This window comes from Desmodus rotundus, chromosome 3, assembly GCF_022682495.2.
Source record: "Desmodus rotundus isolate HL8 chromosome 3, HLdesRot8A.1, whole genome shotgun sequence".
In the NCBI taxonomy this organism is placed as follows: Eukaryota; Metazoa; Chordata; class Mammalia; order Chiroptera; family Phyllostomidae; genus Desmodus; species Desmodus rotundus.
The window spans coordinates 180,733,084-180,751,376 of record NC_071389.1 but is presented as its reverse complement, the minus strand read 5'-3'; the positions used below and the strand labels follow the sequence as shown (position 1 = coordinate 180,751,376).

The following is an 18,293-nucleotide window of genomic DNA, read 5'->3' as shown; positions in this document are numbered from 1 at the left end:
GCTTATCTTGCCAGTGTTGAGTTGACACAGGCCCCAGGAGCACACTTTATATTGAGGGGAGCTCCTGTCTAGAATGAAAGCTGATAGAAAAGCCAATGAAGACAGACTCTTGACAGTTGTCTTCAAAAGATAGAATCGGATGCAATAGTAATTCACAATAGGATAATTAAGCCTGAATCTAGGTGGTTTCTCACCTATCATTTCTGAGAATCTCACTCCCATACCACACGGAGGAAAAAGCCAATACTGCATCCACCCAATGTCAACATGGGTGTGGGGAGGCCAGTGAGGAGGCTAAGGCAGCGATCCAGAAGAGAGATGGTCGTAACTGTGTATAGAGCGGCAGCGGTGGGACATGGCAGGTAGGTAGGCCTGGGGTAACGAAGGATTTCTTTTTTTTTAAAAGATGCAGCGGTTCACATTGACAGCTGTGATGGGCTCTTTCTGTGACCTACCCAACAAACTTCCACCCCTTTCCTGGGAACAGAACCCCATTTCTGTACTAAGGCAGGCACTGCAGGATATCAGGAGGCCCTTCCTCCGGTCCCAGGAGTCAGTAAAACCCATTGCCCTTTGCCAGGAATTGGTTTAGGACAGATCCCAGGATCCTTTTCAGGCCAAAGACATGTACTGGGAAGTCTCGTTCCCAGGGCAAAAAGCATCATTAGGAAAAAGTTTGTGGTTTTCCTTGTTCTTCCTTTCTTGTTTGGGGGATGTTTGTTTGAGAACACGAGCCTAAGCTGTGGCAGCCATCTTACTGATAAAAAGCCAGTTCTCTGAGGGTGGAGGTCCCGGAAAAAAAGCAAGAACCTGGTTCATGAGGCATCCTTGAACAGCTGAATCTACCATCAGTTTGGGCTTCATTTTATAAGAGAAAAACAAACCCCACCTTGTATAAATCACAGTAAGTCAACTTTTCCTCCCTTTTTTTAGTTTTAATTTTATCTGTTTCCTCTTTTGGGGCAAGTGATTTATTAATGTGGTTCAAAATTCAAAAAGCATCAAAGAGTAAATGGTGAAATGTCTCTTTTCACTCCTGTCCCTCAGCCACCAAGAAGCAACCAATGTGACTGTTTCCGATGCTTTCCCAGAGGTAACTTATGCATATTCAAAAATATATGTACACATATATTTCATTCCTCTTTTTTTCCTGCCAATGGTAGCATGTTCTCTGCCTATTCTTCCCCTTGCCTTTTTCATTTGTCAAAGTAGCTTGGCCATAATTCCATGTCAGTATCACAAAACTTCCTCCTTATCTGCATATATCACATTATATGGCTGCATCATTTAACTAGATCCCTTTGAATAGATTTCCAATCTATTATAAACATTCTATAATAAATAACCCATGTGGTTTTGCACATGTGAGAGTGTTGCTATCAAAAATTTTGCTAGAAATAAAAGGCAAACCTTTTTTTAAGGCAAACCTTTGACCCCTTTTTGTGGGTCAAAGATAGATGTATGTTATTTTGGTAAATGTTACCAAATTGCCCTCCGAATAGATTGAATGTCAGCAATGTTCTGTGTCCACTATCACAAACACCAGCATTGCTGTGCTATTAAACATTTTGATCTTTGCCAATCTGAAGGGTGAAAAATGTTACCTTGATGTAATCTTTCTTTGTACTTCTTATTATGAGGGAAGTTTTTTATTTCACTGTAAGTGAACACTTCCCTATGTTAAAGAGTCATTTGTAATTTATTTTCCACTAATTATTCATATCTCTTACTATTTTTCTACAGGACAATTTCCTAATGGTATCTTGTTATCCCAAATCATTTATTGAATAATAAACTTTTCTTCACTAATTTGAAATGCAACCATTATAAATCAAATTTGTGTATGAATTTGAATTTACTTCTGGATTTTCAATTATTTTCCTTCTGTCTTTTTAATTTGCTAGCAAAGCAGTCAACTATTTTAGTTTTATATTTTAATATCTATTAGGGCTCCTTTTAATCTCCTTTTTCAAAATTTTCCTAAGTATATTTTCTTATTTCTTATTCCACATGAATTTTAAGATCAGCTCCCACCAGAGAACTCCTATTGGTATTTGTATTGAGATTGCATGAAATTTCTTTTTTATTTTATTTATTTTATTTATTTTTATTATTTTTTAAAGAATTTATTTACTTCTTTTTAGAGAGAGGGGAAGAGAGGGAGAAAGTGAGGGAACGAAACATTGATGTGGAAGAGATACATCAACTGGTTGCCTCTCACACGCCTCCATCCAGGGACCTGGTCCGCAGCCCAGGCATGTGCCCCTACCAGGAATCGACCCAATGAACCCTCCTGCTCACAGGCCAGCACTCAATCCACTGAGCCACTGGCCTCCACTGAGCCAGGACCGATGTCATTTTTTTTTAGATGTATCCTTGTTGTTACCTGGTTAGATGTATCAGTAGTTTGCTCTTCTTTAAAAATTTTTCTATGTTCCACTGTATGAATATACCTAAATTCATTTATCTGTTCTTCCAGTTCTTCCCAATTTAAGGGTTGTTTCAAATTTTCAGCAGTTATGAATAAAGTTATTACAAACATTCTTGTATATGTCTTTTTATAGACATTTGTACTCATTTCTCTTGAGTATATACCTAGAAGTGGAATTGCTAAATCATAAGGAAGAAATATATAAAGTTTTAGGAAATACTGCTAACACATTTTTTAGTTGAAATATATTTGACATACATCATGTGTAAATATAAGGTGTACAGCATGTTAATCAATACATATGATTGCCATTGCAGTGATAATTTGCACTTTTATCATGTTACATACATGTCCTTTCTTTTAAGTGGTTGGAGGAACTGAGTTCTAGTCTCTTGGCAAGTTTGATGATGATAATACAACATTGTTGTCTATATTCACTGTACTGTGCTTTAGATCTCTAGGACTTATTTAGTACTCATTGAAAGTTTGTAGCCTTAGCCCTGGCTAGTGTGGCTAAGTGGGCTGAGTGCCAGCCTGAGAACCAAAGGGTCACCAGTTCAATTCCCAGTCAGGGCACATGCCTGGATTTCAGGCCAGCACCCAGTAGGGGGCATGTGAGAGGCAACTACACATTGATATTTCTCTCCCTCTCTTTCTCCCTCCCTTCCCCTCTCTCTAAAAATAAATAAATGGCCAAGATGGTGGCAGAGGTAGATACACTTTGCCACCTCACACAGCCAAAAGAAGGACAACAAAAAAATAACCAGAACTGCCAGAAAATCAAATTGTATGGAAGTCCAACAATCAAGGAATTAAAGAAGAAACATTCATCCAGACCAGTAGGAGGGGTGGAGATGGGAAGCCAGGGTGGAATGCACTCGGAGCAAGACAGCAGCTGGTGGACCAGGCGATCCCACATTTGCATGCAGATAAATCAGGAGTAACAACTGGGGAGAGAGACAGACCACACTAACCAGGGTTCCAGTGCAGGGAAATAAAGTCTCAAAACCTCTGACTGAAAAAACCTGTGGGGGTTGCAGTGGTGGGAGAAACTCCCAGCTTCACAGGATAGTTTGTTGGAGAGACCCACAGGGTCCTAGAACGTACACAAACCCACCCACCAGGGAATCAGCACCAGGAGGGCCCAATTTGCTTGTGGGTAGTGGGGGAAGTTTCTGAAAGCCAGCTGATTGCAAGCAGCATTGTTCCCTCTCAGACCCCTTCCCCACATACAGCGCCACAATGCAGTGACCTGGGTTGCCCCAACCAGGGAATACCTAAGGCTCCGTCTCTTACTATGTAACAGGCACACCAAGACAAAAAATATGACCCAAATGAAAGAACAAATCAAAATTCCAGAAGAAACAGAACTAAGTGATGAATAGACAGCCAACCTATCAGATGCACAGTTCAAAACACTAGTAATCGGGATGCTCACAGAAATGGTTGAGTATGGTCACAAAATAGAGGAAGAAGTGAAGGTTATACAAAGTGAAGTAAAGGAAAATGTACAGGGAACCAACAGTGAAGGGAAGGGAACCAGGACTCAAACCAATGATTTGGAACAGAAGGAAGAAATAAACATCCAACCAGAATAGAATGAAGAAAAAAGAATTTAAAAAAGTGAGGAGAGGCTTAGGAACCTCCGGGACAATTTTAAACGCTCCAAGATCCAAATTATACGGGTGCCAGAATGAGAAAAGGAAGAGCAAGAAACTGAAAACTTATATGAAAAAATAATGAAGAACTTCCCCAAACTGGCAAAGGAAATAGACTTCCAGGAAGTCCAGGAAGCTCAGAGAATCCCAAAGGAGTTGGACCCAAGGAAGCACACACCAAGGCACATCATAATTACATTACCCAAGATTAAAAGATAAGGAAAGAATCTTAAAAGCAGCAAGAGAAAAGGAAACAGCTACCTACAAAGGAGTTCCCATAAGACCTGTCAGGTGATTTCTCAAAAGAGACCTTGCAGGCAAGAAGGGACTGGAAAGAAGTATTCGAAGTGATGAAAGGCAAGGACCTACATCCAAGATAACTCTATCCAGCAAAGCTTCATTTAGAATGGAAGGGTAGATAAAGTGCTTCCCAGAGAAGGTCAAGTTAAAGGAGTTCATCATTACCAAGCCCATATTATATGAAATGTTAAGTGGACTTATCTAAGAAATAGAAGGAGATCAAAACTATGAACAGTAAAATGACAACAAACTCACAACTATCAACAACTGAACCTAAAAAAATGAAAACAAAAACTAAGCAAACAGCTAGAACAGGAACAGAATCAGAGAAATGGACATCACATGGAAGGTTTTCAGTGGGAAAGGGGAGGAGAATAATGGGGGGTGGGAGGTACAGGGAATAAAGCATAATTGGTAGTCATTACATATATTTTTATATTCTTGTACTAATTTGATTATTGTTTTCCCACCTTGATCTACTGCTATTTGTACCTTATAATAAGCTTGTACAAAAATATTCGGTACAGAAATCAGCTGATGTTTAGGTAGATCCAGTTCTTGCTCAGGTCAGTAATTTTCCATAGGTATCACATCTTGAGGAGGGTTTAATGCAATTCCTAAAACATTTGATCATCAATATGTGTATTATCCTAAGACTTATTTACATAAGGTAGTCAAATCTTACTAACAACACCAATATGACACCTTATTGCAGTATGATCATGGTACAATTCAGTAAGAATTACAGGTATTTGCTTTGTCTTCCCATCAGAATCTGCCTTTGCCCATTTACCAGGTATTACTAAGAACAGGCATCATTAAAACTGGCCGTGACTCAACCATCCCACCTCATCTCCCAGGCTTATTTAAGACTGGTTTCCATTCCACGAGTGGCATTTAGAATAGTCTCTATCCCTACTAACTACACTACAGGATATGTTTTGTTTAGACCTACTCAGAGTGAGACAAGTACTCCAGAAAACTTCCATAAGTTTGCAGGTCCATAGCATCCCCATAGGCGTGCCTCTTGAGCCTTAACAGTTAGGATCGAGGGCCACCTTAACCTCCATCTGTATTGAAGTTGAGCGACTCTATTGGGTTAGAGTGCATGCCCCTTCCCAACGCTGGGTCCTAGCATTGTTCAGCATTATTTGTTGACTCGGCTTGACCCATTGTCTTTCCAGCCTAACTCTCATCATTTGCCTTCCTCCTGAAGAGAACCGCCTCTAATCTGCCTAGTCCAGTAATAAATATTTTCCTCTGAACACTGCTTTTCCTTAAAGGTAAACTCCACTTGTCCCAGGATACCTAGACTGGTGCCTATCCCCCCTCTAAGCACCTTTTCTAATGGGCCAGTTGTCTAACGCACCGTGTGTGACACTGCCATTGCGTACCAATGGCCCAAGTGCAGTTAGGACACGTTTTGTACCCAAAGATCTTGGGTCCCTCATAGTGGGTCCAGATGAGTGGTAGTCACACCTACGTGTAATTTAGTCTGAGTACAGTATGCCACAGGCCTCACACAGCCTTCCTTGTCTCAGGCTGGGGCCATGTTCCAGGGGAACTTGCATCTACCATGTCAGGGACACATTGTTTTTCCCTATTTTGTTAATAGCTTTCCATCCACAAAAACAAGGGTGGTATGTATTTGTGCATAGCACACTGTGGTATGTTGGGCATGCTGCCATTATATTTTGTCAATTATGACCAGGGACTTCTCTAAGCATTTGATCAACGAGGTGGTTACACAGTCATCAGTCTTTTGGGGGCTGGACCCCACATGGTTTGAAGTCCCAGGAGAAATCAGTTCTCAGAAATTGCTTCCCAAATGATATCCTGTGTAACAGATTTAGCCTGAAAATTATGAGTTAAAAGATACTGGCACATTACTAGGGCTCTGTTTAGTCACTAACAGTTGGTGTAGTTCACTGTCATATCATATGAGCAGAATGTCTCCCAGAGCAACACCCACTCAGGCTGCCATTGGACCGTATCAGATTACAAAAGCATGCGCTATCTCAGCAAACATAGCTGTATGCTTCCTGGGCACATAAGGGAGACAACTGATCAATGTTTGTCTCCCTCTCTCTCTAAAATATCAATAAATAGCCATGACCAGTGTTGTTCAGTCGGTTGGGCAGGTCCCGCAAAGTGAAAGGTTACAAGTTCCATTTCCGGTCAGGGTATATCCAATCAGTGTTTCTCTCTCACGTCATTGCTTCTCTCCCTCTCATTCTCCCTCCTCTCCCCTCTCTCTAATACATACATACATACATACATACACACATATATACATACTTTTTTAAATATTTGTTTAAAAAATCAATAAACATATCCTTTGGTGAGGATTTAAAAAAATGGTACTATGCAGCATGTGGTTTAATCTGCTTATCTCATCCAATAACATATCTTTTTCCCCTATTAATAAGTATACTTTTAAAATATTATTTTAATATCTATTTTCTATTCCATCATTTATAATACAACACCTATCCAATCTCTTTTGTTGGACTTTTAGATTGTTTCCCTTTCTTTTAAAAAAATTGGTTATAAAAAATTTTTCACAGATCTTCTTTATAGCTAAATCTTTGCACATACCTTCATTTTATTTCTCTAGGATAGATTCCTAGAAGTGGAATTGTTGAATTAAAAAGTGTGGGCATTTTTAAGGCTTTGAAGTCAGACAGCCCTGACCTTGAATCCTGGCTTAGGGCTTGGGGCCTGAGGCAAATCACATCTGCAACTTCCAAAACTGTCTTCCAAAGCGGCCATACCATTTTGGGTGTTCAGTTCGTGCCCTGTGCTCCTTCTCCCTCTAGTTGCTACTTGTCACATTTTATTGTACTATTACTACTCTTTGTCCATGGCGGCGTACTCTTTCCTGATTGCAAACCCCAGGGCAAGGACTGTGCACATTCCTCACTGCATCCTCATCAGCACCCCGCACAGAGCTCAGTATCTAGTTAGAGGCAATTTGGTGATGCAGAAAGAGTAACGGTATGGAAGAAAGACACCAAGGTTCCATCCCCAATGTTATCACTACTGGCATTATGGTCATAGACAAAGCCCGTCATGACCTGGCCTCACCTGGCCATACTTATCACCTCTCATTCTGGGCTTTTACACTAGCAATTCTGAGCTAATGGTTTTCAGACCTAATAGTTTTCAAAACACATCTTGCTCCTTGTACATTTCTCTGCATTTGCCCACATTCAGGACTGGTAGCCTATTGTGTGCCTTCATGCAAATTAGGAAAGATGCCTTTCCTCCCAGTGGAGTGCAGCTAAATTTCTGGCCTCACTCGTCCCTTGGCCTAGCACCATACTGCATTGACTAGCCTGCACACCATTTCCAAAACCTGGAACACACACAGCTAGCCCACCTACCAAACCCCTTCTCATCCATCATGTCGCAGCTCAGATGCTACCTCCTCTGTTAAGTCACCTTACTCTAGCAGATGTATTTGGCTTTCCTGCTAAGCTTCCCCTATTTTTTGAATAGCCTCTGTTAAAGCAATTATCTTTATTGAATTACGGTTGTTTGCCTACATACCCCTCTACCACATTAGATTATTTTCAGTGTTTTTCTTCTTTTATTCCTCAAACAAAGCCCAGTAACTGACACATGGGAAGTGACTGAGAAGCTTGAATGAATGAATGAATGAATGAATGAGTGACATTTTACCTCTCTGGTCCTCATGCTGCTTGTCTGAGAATAAAGGAATCAGATTAAGAGATTCCTGAAGTTCCTGCCAACTCTAAAATTCTATTTTCCAACACACATTAAGTAAATATTCGGTGAACAAACAATATGCACCCAACCAAAAGAAAATCCCTTTAAAGATGTATTTTAAGGGAAATAAATACATTTGTTTGTTTCCTTCTGGAAGCAGACCAGTAGGAGTTTTTTGAATCTCTTATATTGATATTTTGCCTTGCCTCTGGAAACTTCTCAGAGACATTTCGGACCACCGGAAACAGAGTATAAGAATTGCTTTAGGAAAGCCTTCCAGAGAATGGCTCGCCTTTCACTTCATTATGTGGATTACCTATTTCGGTTACTTGTCTTTCTTAGATATTTTCCCAAAAGGAATGACTGTTTTCAATGCGAGGAAGCTTTTTAGCCTCAAAGAGGCTAAAGTTACTCCTCTCATGAAAAGAAATTTTACCCTGTGTGCTTCCACCCGCTTCAGAAATCTTGTCCTTGAGTGGACATTGTCAGTCTCCTTAGAATGGCAGTGAATCTACTGAAGCGCAAGTTTCTGAGACACTAATCGAAGCAGAGGTCTAGAGTGGGCGCTTTTTATAAACTATATGGGTCCTGGATCCCTGAAGAGTCCACTATTTCCCTGAAATTCTATTTACAACGTTGTATACGTGTACCTTTTCTAAAGGAAAATGAACTTTCTTCAGATTCTCAGAAGAGCCACTTGACCCCCAAAAAGCGAAGTAAGAACCACTGGTCTAGAGTCTGGGCGAAAATAACCTGGAAAGGACAGGAGCAAAGATCAGATAATGCTCTGGCGCATTCTTTTGGGTTATACTGAAGACAGATTGCTCAAAGACAGACTGGAGTCCTTAGGACTGAGTCCCTCTGCCCGGGCTCTCCCGTGGGGGCTCCCCCAAATCCCTTGGACTGACTGAAATCTAACCTGTTATGCAGATACAGGAAAGCTTTGAGGGGATGTTGGACGTCTGGAATCTCTACCCTTAGGTTTCAAAAGTTGTAACGGCTTTGGAGACTGAAAATTGGGTTCCGGAGAGGGCAGATCTTCTCAAAACCAGAATCTCTATTCTGCCACAAGAGGGCACCCAAAGCCCAGACAGATAGTACGCTGAGCTTCCTGCCTCCATTCAAATTAAGCTTGTGACTGGAGAGCAGAGAACTGCCAGCCACCCCACCACCACCACCCCCACTGAGCCAAAACTTGAAGCACCTAGTATTACTTGGCCCCAAAGCCCTTCTACCCATACCCAGTGCCCTGTAAGGGGCCTCAATGCTCTTTTTTGTGCAAAGTTTGTATATGGTTTTTGCTGGATACAATCTCTTGCTGGAGGACACCGGAACCCCACATTCCTCCCTAGAGTCTGCCCTGGATGTAATTTAAATTGCAAAGATTCTGACCCTTGCACGCACATGTAGCACACACACAACTAGTCTCCACTCCTGGAGCTCCTCTGGGGCCCTGTAGTTTCCTCACCCAGTGTTCAGAGTCATTAGCTTGATTTCGGGATTGTGAGCAGGGCCCTGCAGAGGTATCAGAGGATGTCACAGAAATATCTCTAGAGTTGTGATCCACTCAGATAAGAAGAATAAAGAGAGGATCCGGTATTCACTTAGACCGACTTACTAAGAGTAACTACATCTTGATTGGGGATCCCAGACTGCCTTGTACTCTAGTGAGGGTGCAACTTAGATCCGGAAGTCAGGATGCAAGTCTAAACCCATCAGAAGGGTATGGACTTAGACAAGATCAAAAACATCAAATGTATAGAGTTCAAAACATTTATAGGAATTTAGAGTATTCAATCAAGAAGACTCGCCTACATATATGTGGACCCCAGGCCTGGCATCTTAGTATCAAATCTCTGGCAAATAGAGAACTTCAGCCTTCTTGAGATGATAATCACTGGTCATGGTCATACATTGTCCACTTGAGATAGTAAAACTGTTTCCTTAGTGGACAGGTATCCTTTTAACTCCAGGAAGGTTTGGAATTATCATGGTGGCTTTTTACTTTGTCAGCTGAGCTGAGATGAAACTACATCTTGGAATTCCCTCTCTTTATGGTTCCAGGTTAGGGTTGACCACAAGAGAAATGTGTATGAGATTTGAAAGGTTGAAAACCAGAATTGAAGCAAAGGCAAGTCCTGTGTGCATCTCTATGACAAAAGGAAGATGTGGAGAAAGTCAAGAACACAATGTGTGCCCTGGCTGGTGTGACTCAGTGGACTGAGCACTGGCCTACAAACCAAAAGGTCATTGGTTCGATTCCCAATCAGGGTACATGCCTGGGTTGTGGGCCAGGTCTCCAGTTGAGGGCATGTGAGAAACAGCCAATCGATGTTTCTTTGGAGCATGGATGTTTCTCTCCCTCTTTCTCTCCCTCTCTTTCCCTCTCTCTAAAAATAAATAAATAAAATTAAAAAGATTTTTAAAAAGAGAACACAATGTGTGAACAAAATGGAAAGATAAATAAAGAGACAGAAGACCTAAAAAGAAACAAACAAAAAAATCTGGAGCTGAAAATTACAATAACTGAAATGAAAAGTTCACTAGAAAAATTCGGAGGCAGTTTTGAACAGCCAGAAGAATCAGCAAACTTGAAGACATGACAATGGAAATGATCAAGTCTGAGAACTACACACACACAAAAGATTGAAGATAAGCAAACAGAGCCTAAAGAACCTGTTAGGATGAAACCTAACATACATGGGATGAAAGTCCCAAAAGGCCAACAGAGATAAAAGGAGACAGAGAGAATTTTGAAGAAATAATAGCTGAAAACTTCCCACATTTGATGAAATACATGAATATAAATACCCAAGAGACTCACAGAACTCCAAGAAAAATAAAAAAGAGACCCATACCAAAACACATTATAATCAAACTTTCAAAAGGCAAAAACAAAGAGAGAATCTTGAAAGCAGCAGGAGAAAAACCAATCATCACATACAAGGGATATTTAATAAGAAAATAAGCAGATTTCTCATCATAAACTTTGGAGACCAGAAGACAGTAGGTTAGTATATCCAAAGTGCTAAAAGAAAAAAATATATTAACAAAGAACACAATATCTAGCAAAACTGTTCTTCAGTAGTGAGGTAGAAATTAAGACATTCCAGGTAAATAAAAGCTGAGAGAGTTTTTGACCATTAGACCTGCCCTACAAGAAATGCTCAAGGGAGTCCTGCAAGGAAATGAAAAAAACACTATACAGTAACTCAAAGCTGTACAGAGAAAAAAGATCTCAATATAGGTATATACATGGGCAATCATAAAAGTAGTATTATCATAAGAGGGGTTTGTAACTGTACTTTTTGTTTTCTGCATGATTTAAGAGACTAATACATTCAAAGAAAAAAAAACAATTATTAGTGAAAAGTGAGTGTTGCTGTAATTTTAAATTGTAACTCCAAGTCCTGGCTGATGTAGTTCAGTGGATTGAGCACAGGCCTGTGAACCATAGGGTTGCCGGTTTAATTCCCAGTCAGGGCGCATGCCTGGGTTGCAGGCCAGGCCCCCAGTAGGGGGTGCACAAGAGGCAACCACACATTGATGTTTCTCTCCCACTCTTTCTCCCTCCCTTCCCCCTCTATCTAAAAATAAATAAATAAAATCTTTTAAAAAAATATATGAAGCAAAAACAGATGAAATCGAAGGGAGAAATATGCAGTTCTACAATAGTAGTTGGAGACTTCAATATCCCACTGAAAATAATGGGTAGAACAACCAGATGAAAGATAAGTAAAGAAATAGAGGACTTAACACAATAAGCCAACTAACAGTTATATACAGAACACTCTACCCAACAAAACCAGAATATACATTCTTCTCAAGTGCACATGAAAACATTCTTCAGGATAGACCATATGTTAGGCCACAAATGAAGTCTCAGTAGATTTTATAAGATCAATATCGCACACAAGTATCTTCTCTGACCACAACAGAATGAAGTTACAGATCAGTAACAAAAAAAACACTGGAAAATTCATGCAATTGTGAAATTAAACAACATACTTTTAAACTACCGGTGGATCAAATAAGAAATCTTCAATTACTATTAAAAAAACAAACAGAAAACAAGTGTTGGTGAGAACATGGAGAAATTAGAACCTTGCACACTGTTGATAGGAATGTAAAATGGTACCACTACTAAGGAAACAGTATGGCGGCTCCTCAAAAAATTAAAAATAGAATTACCATACAACCCAGCAATCCCACTTCTGGATATTTACCCAAAAGAATTGAAAGTGGGGTCTCAAAGAGATAGTTTTACACCAATGATCATAGCAGCATTATTCACAATAGCTAAAATGTGGAAGCAACTCAAGTGTCCTCTCACAGAGAATAGATAAGCAAAATGTGGTATATACATATAATAGAATATTCTTCACCCTTAAAAAGAAAGAAATTCTACAATATGCTACAACATGGATGAACCTTGAGAACATTAAGCTAAGTGAAGTAACTGATCACAAGACAAAAACTGTGTGACCCTATTTACATGAAGTACTTAGAGTAGTCAAAATCATAAAGATAGAAAACAGAATGGTGGTTGCAAGAAGCTGGGGAGAATAGAAAATGGGGATCTTCTGTTTCGTGGGGGTGGGGTTTCAGTTTTACAAGGTGAAAAGAGTTATGGATATGAGTGGTGGTGATGGTTTCACAGCAATATGACTATTTGTTACCACTGAGCTGAATGGTTAAGGGGATAAAGTTTATGTGTGCCCTACCACAATAAAAAATGCCCCCCAAAACTTGAAAATTATTTTCTCTGTTTTACCATATTATAAGTAGTCAAACAAAATCTATAGGTTGAAATTAAAGAGAAACAATAACTAATATTTTAAAAACTTTATTAGATTCTAAATAGAATAACAATTTCTAATTTGAACTTAAAAACATAAAGGACACTAGATTTTTACATTGATTATTTCAAACAACTAATATTTAAAATGTCAGTAACTATGCATAGACTTTTATTTCTGTGCCCTCAAATATCAAAACACACTAACTGGCAATCTCCTGCTTCTTGTAGCTGACCCTAGCCAGCCTGCCCCATTACTTTGGCATGAACATGATGGGGTCTCCTCAGCCCCAGAGCCTCCACACTGCCCATCCAGAGCTCCCATTGCTAACTCTGAGCTCCAGTACAGGTGAGATTTGTCATATGTGTCTCCCCTATACCTCCTCCTGCTGGATTTTTCCACTCTTTCCACTCCATTATGAACTCTGTGCCACTTCAGGAATCCTGAGCTCTTACACTGCCCAAACCACAAGAAGGAAAGGAGCTTGATGATCAACTCATACCCCCAAGAACATTTACTGGCACCTTCTGCCTCAAGCCCTGTGTAGGGTGTTCCCCCATATTGCCACACTTAACTGCTCACATCCACCCTGTGAGGTAAGTTCCACCATCCCTATGTTACAGTGGAAATACTCACAGCTTGAGCAACTGGCCCTGCTAACATGTGATCAAGCAGAGAGATGGCCTTGGACACGGTCCAGACAGTACAGATTTACCTTGAATGGTCCTCCACTTTTCTGATTTTTACCATATGGTGGATCCTTATACTACCTCTCCATACTCCTCTGACTCCACCGGCCTCCAGGACCCCAGCAGTGCCAGTCACTCTCAACATTCCTCTCTGGGCATGATGCCCATCAAAGGAGGGAGGATTCTGGCCCAACTTGCAGGTCAGAGAGAAGATTGCCATAGCCCCTGCCCTTCAGGAATGCTTTCAAAGTTGCCAAAAAAAACCCTGAAGAAGAGAGGGATCAAGTGAAGCAGCTATGAAAGGAAGGGAGACCCCTGCCACCAACCCACTCTTTTCCTCCCCCGGTGAGGGAGATGTCAGAACAAAGGAAGTGTGGGAAAGATGAGTCAGATATGTTTCCCTTTGCATCACAGAATTAAATTCTGCATCTGTGACTTCAAATAAGTCACAGGTAAGCCCGAGCAATGGCCCACAGGATGTAATATAGCAACATACCTACACCCCAAGACATCACTTTCTAACTCTGTGGAGAAAACAATTGCCTTCTTCAAAAGTCAACATGTTACATTAACAATGAACGATTTAAAAATGAAACTAAGAAAACAATTCCATTTACAATAGTATCAAAGAGAATAAAATGCTTATTAGGGATGTCCAACCTGCGGCCAGTGGGCCGCATGCAGCCCAGGATGGCTGTGAATGCAGCCCAACACAAAGTCGTAAATTTACTTAAAACATTATAAGATTTTTTTGAGATTACGTGTTGCAATGCATTTACTGTATGGCCCAAGACAACTCTTCTTCTTCCAGTGTGTTGCAGAGATGCCAAAAGGTTGGACACCCCTGGATTAAATTTAATGAAGAAAATACAAAACTTTTACACTGAAAACTACAAAACAATGATAAAAGACATCAAAGGATACCTAAATAAATGGAAAGACACCCTGTATTAATGGATTGGAAGACTTACTATTATAAAAATAATATACTCCCCAATTTCATCTACATATCTAATGCAATCTCTATCAAAATTCCAATTGCCTTGTTTTGCAGAAACAGACAAGCTAATCCTAAAATTTATATGGAAATGCCAGGGACACAGCATAGCCAAAATTATCTTGAAAAATAAGAAAGTTGGAGTACTCATACTTCCTGATTTCAAAACTTACTACAAAGCTACAGTACTCAAAATAGTGTGGTACTGGCATAATGATATTGGACCCCTACCTCAAACCATATACAAAAATTAACTCAAAGTAGATCAAAGAAATAAATCTAAGAGCTAAAACTATAAAACTCTTAGAAACAAACAGGTGTAAATCTGTCAGACCTTGGATTTGGCAACAATTTCTTAAATATAACAATGAAATCACAAGCAGCAAAAAAGAGAAAAAGAAAAAGAAAAAAAAGAAAGAAAGAAAAATTAGATTTTATCAAAATTTAAAACTTTTGCCCTGTCTGGTGTGTCACAGTTGATTGGAGCATTGTCCTATGAACCAAAAGATTGCAGGTGCGATTCCCAGTTGTTGGGAACCCCTTTGAACAGACCTTTCTCGAAGAAGATATATAAATGGCCACTATGCACATGGAAAGATAAATGTGCAGCATCATTACTCTAAGAGAGTGCAAATCAAAACCACAGTGAAATACCACTTCATACCAGCTCGGGTGGCTATAATCTTTTAATGGAAATTAACAAGTATTGGTAAGCACATAGAGAAACTGGAACCTTCATGTACCACTGGCGGCAAAACGGTTCAATTGTAGAAGAGTTTTCAGTTCCTCAAGAAGTGAAACATAGAGCCAACAATTCCACTGGTTATTATACGAGTGTACCCAAGAGAATTCAAAACATATGTTCACATAAAACTTATGATGTTAATAGCAGCATTATTCATAATAGCCAAAAAGTGGAAACAACCCAAACATCCATCCATTGATAAAGGGGTAACAAAATGTATACCCATACAACAGAATATTATTCAGCCATTAAAAGGACTGAAATAGTGCAACATAGATAAACTGTGAAAATATTATGCTAAAGTGAAAGAAGCCAGACATAAATGACCACATATTATATGACTCCATTTACATGAAATGTGGAGAAGAGGCAAATCCATAGAGACAGAAAATACATTAGTGGGATTGGGAAAGGGGGAATGGAGAATGGGGAAGTAATTGACTGCTAACTTTTAGGTATGAGGTCTCTTTTTAAAAAAATAGATTTTATTGCCCTGGCTGGTGTGGATCAGTGGATTGAGTGCCAATCTGTGAGCTAAAGGATCACCAGTTTGATTCCCAGTCCAGGGCGCGTGCCTGGGTTGCGGGCCAGGTCCCTGGTGGGGATTGCATGAGAGGCAATCACATGCAGATCTGGGGCTGGGATCGCTCACTCCTGAGGTATCCCTCCCAATTTTTATCCACTACACATGATTGCGGGACCACCCATTCTGCCACCTTTCTGCACCTCTCTGCATCTCTGCCCCTCCTACCTGTCTGGATGAATGTGACTTCTTTAAATTCTTGGTTGTCGGACTTCCATACAGCTCGATTTTCTGATGAATCTGGGTGATATTTGTGTTATAGTCTAGTCGTAATTTTTGCTGTAGTTGTGCATGGAGGTGAAGCGTATTTACCTATGCCTCCATCTTGACCAGAAGTCCTTACGTATGAGGGTTTTTTAAGGGCAGATCATAATGTTCTAGAATTAGATGGTGGTTGATATTTGCTCAACATTGTGAAAATACTAAAAACCACTAAATTGTACATTATAAAATGGCTAAAATGTTGAAATTTATCTCAATTTAAAAAGTCAACAGGTACCAAAGATCCCTTCAGTCTGGGCTGGAGGTTGGTGTAATCTTAAGGAGGCATCCAGGTCTGACAGAGGGGTTTAGGGGTCTCTCAAGTCCCAAATGCCATTTTACAAATGAGGTAAGGGACATGCCCACACAGGCCTGAAGTCCCCTGCGGTCTGTAAAAGGGTGACAGGAATACCTCCCCTGCCACAAGGAGGGTTTTCTCAGTCCCTAGAGCAGATGGCAAACACCTGTAGGGATCCCCAGGCTTCGCACAAGGCCCTGCAGGCTGGGTCACAAGACAGAGGGTTTTTGTAGAGAAGAGCTAAGAGTGGATTTTAGAACACTGGTGGTGACACAAGGATAGAAAGACATTTGTCACGAAGGAGCAAATACAAACAGCCGGTGATCATGGAAAGATGCTCGACCTCACTGGTCACCAGAGAAATGAAGCTGAACAACAATGAAGCAGCAGTTTCCCTCAAATGGATTGTCAAAAATGGTTAGCTAACGTCAGAGGTTGGCAGGGTGTGAGAAAATAGGTGCTCTCTTTCCACTGCTGGTACATGTGTGAACTGGTAGAGCCACTTTGGAGAGCAACTTGCCAGCATCTAATAAAGTGAAAAATATGCATATCCTATGACTCAGCAATTCCAATGCCCAGTATTTATTCTAAAGTGACACTCCCACATGCACAGGGAAATATATTTATGTGACACCATGTGTAATAATGAAATGTTAGAAAAAACCTAATTATTCATGAATTCATGAATAGGAGAATGGCTAAAAAAACTATGTTAATCCATTCTCCATTAACAAAATGAGTAGTTTTAGCTGCATGACATAAAATAATGTCCAAGACATATTATTGGATTTAAAAAGCAAAAAGCAAATTCCAGAAGTATATATGAGGTCTGTCCAGAAAGTATCTAGCCACATAATATGAAAAATAGAGACATTTATTGAAGAAGATACAAGAAACTTTGTACACAGGACAATGATGCCTCAGTCCCCTTCAAAGTAGGCACCTTGGGACTTCACACAGTTCTCCCAATTGCTATCAGCTGCCCTGTCATATTTTCCTGAATCTCATTAAGGGCCTGAAATCACTTCCTTTTCAAAGTTGATTTTAGTTTTGGGAAAAGTTAGAAGTAGAAGGGCACCAAATCTGGGCAGTAGTGGGGCTGAGTCATCTGGGTTATTTGAAGTTTCACAAAAAAATTCAGCACAGGACGTGATGTGTGAGTGTGTGGGCTATTGTGATGAAGCTGCCAATCACCAGTTGCCCATATCTGGGGCTGTTTTCATTATATTGCATCTCTCAACTGATGGAGAACATTGAGGCAGAACTCTTTATTAATTGTTTGGCCTGGAGAGGAGTACTCATGATGGACAACACCTTCCCAATCAAAAAACACAGTGAACATGGTCTTGATCTTGCTGTGACTTTGCCGCACCTTCTTTAGACGTGGAGACCAGGTGATTTCCATTGGGATGACTGGGCCTTCATTTTGGGATCACAGCCACAGACCCATGATTCATCTCCAGTTATGTCCTCCTTGAGGAAATCTGGTCATTGGCAGTGGTTTGAATCAAGTCATTAGCAACTGAAGTACGATGTTCCTTCTGCTCTAGTGGCAGAGGCCATGGAAGAAATTTTGCCATGACATGTTTCATGCCAAGATCCTGTGTCAAAATCTCGGACACAGTAATTTCTAGAATCCCCAGATCAGCTTCCAGTTATCACACTGTCAGTCACCAATCTTTGTTGATTGCAGCCTGTACACGTTCAACATTCTCAGGTATTCTGCTTGTTGCAGACCTTCCAGAACATGGATAACTTTCAACAGATTCTCGACCATCTTTGAAGTGTTTGTGCCACAGT

At 40.3% G+C, this 18,293-nt stretch overlaps 1 protein-coding gene across 2 annotated transcripts in view; it reads right to left on the bottom strand.

Moving 5' to 3' along the window:
* The window catches only part of VAMP1 (vesicle associated membrane protein 1), a 48,332-nt gene that overhangs the window by 2,377 nt on the left and 27,662 nt on the right, over positions 1-18,293 (bottom strand). The gene's annotated exons all lie outside the window — the stretch shown is intronic.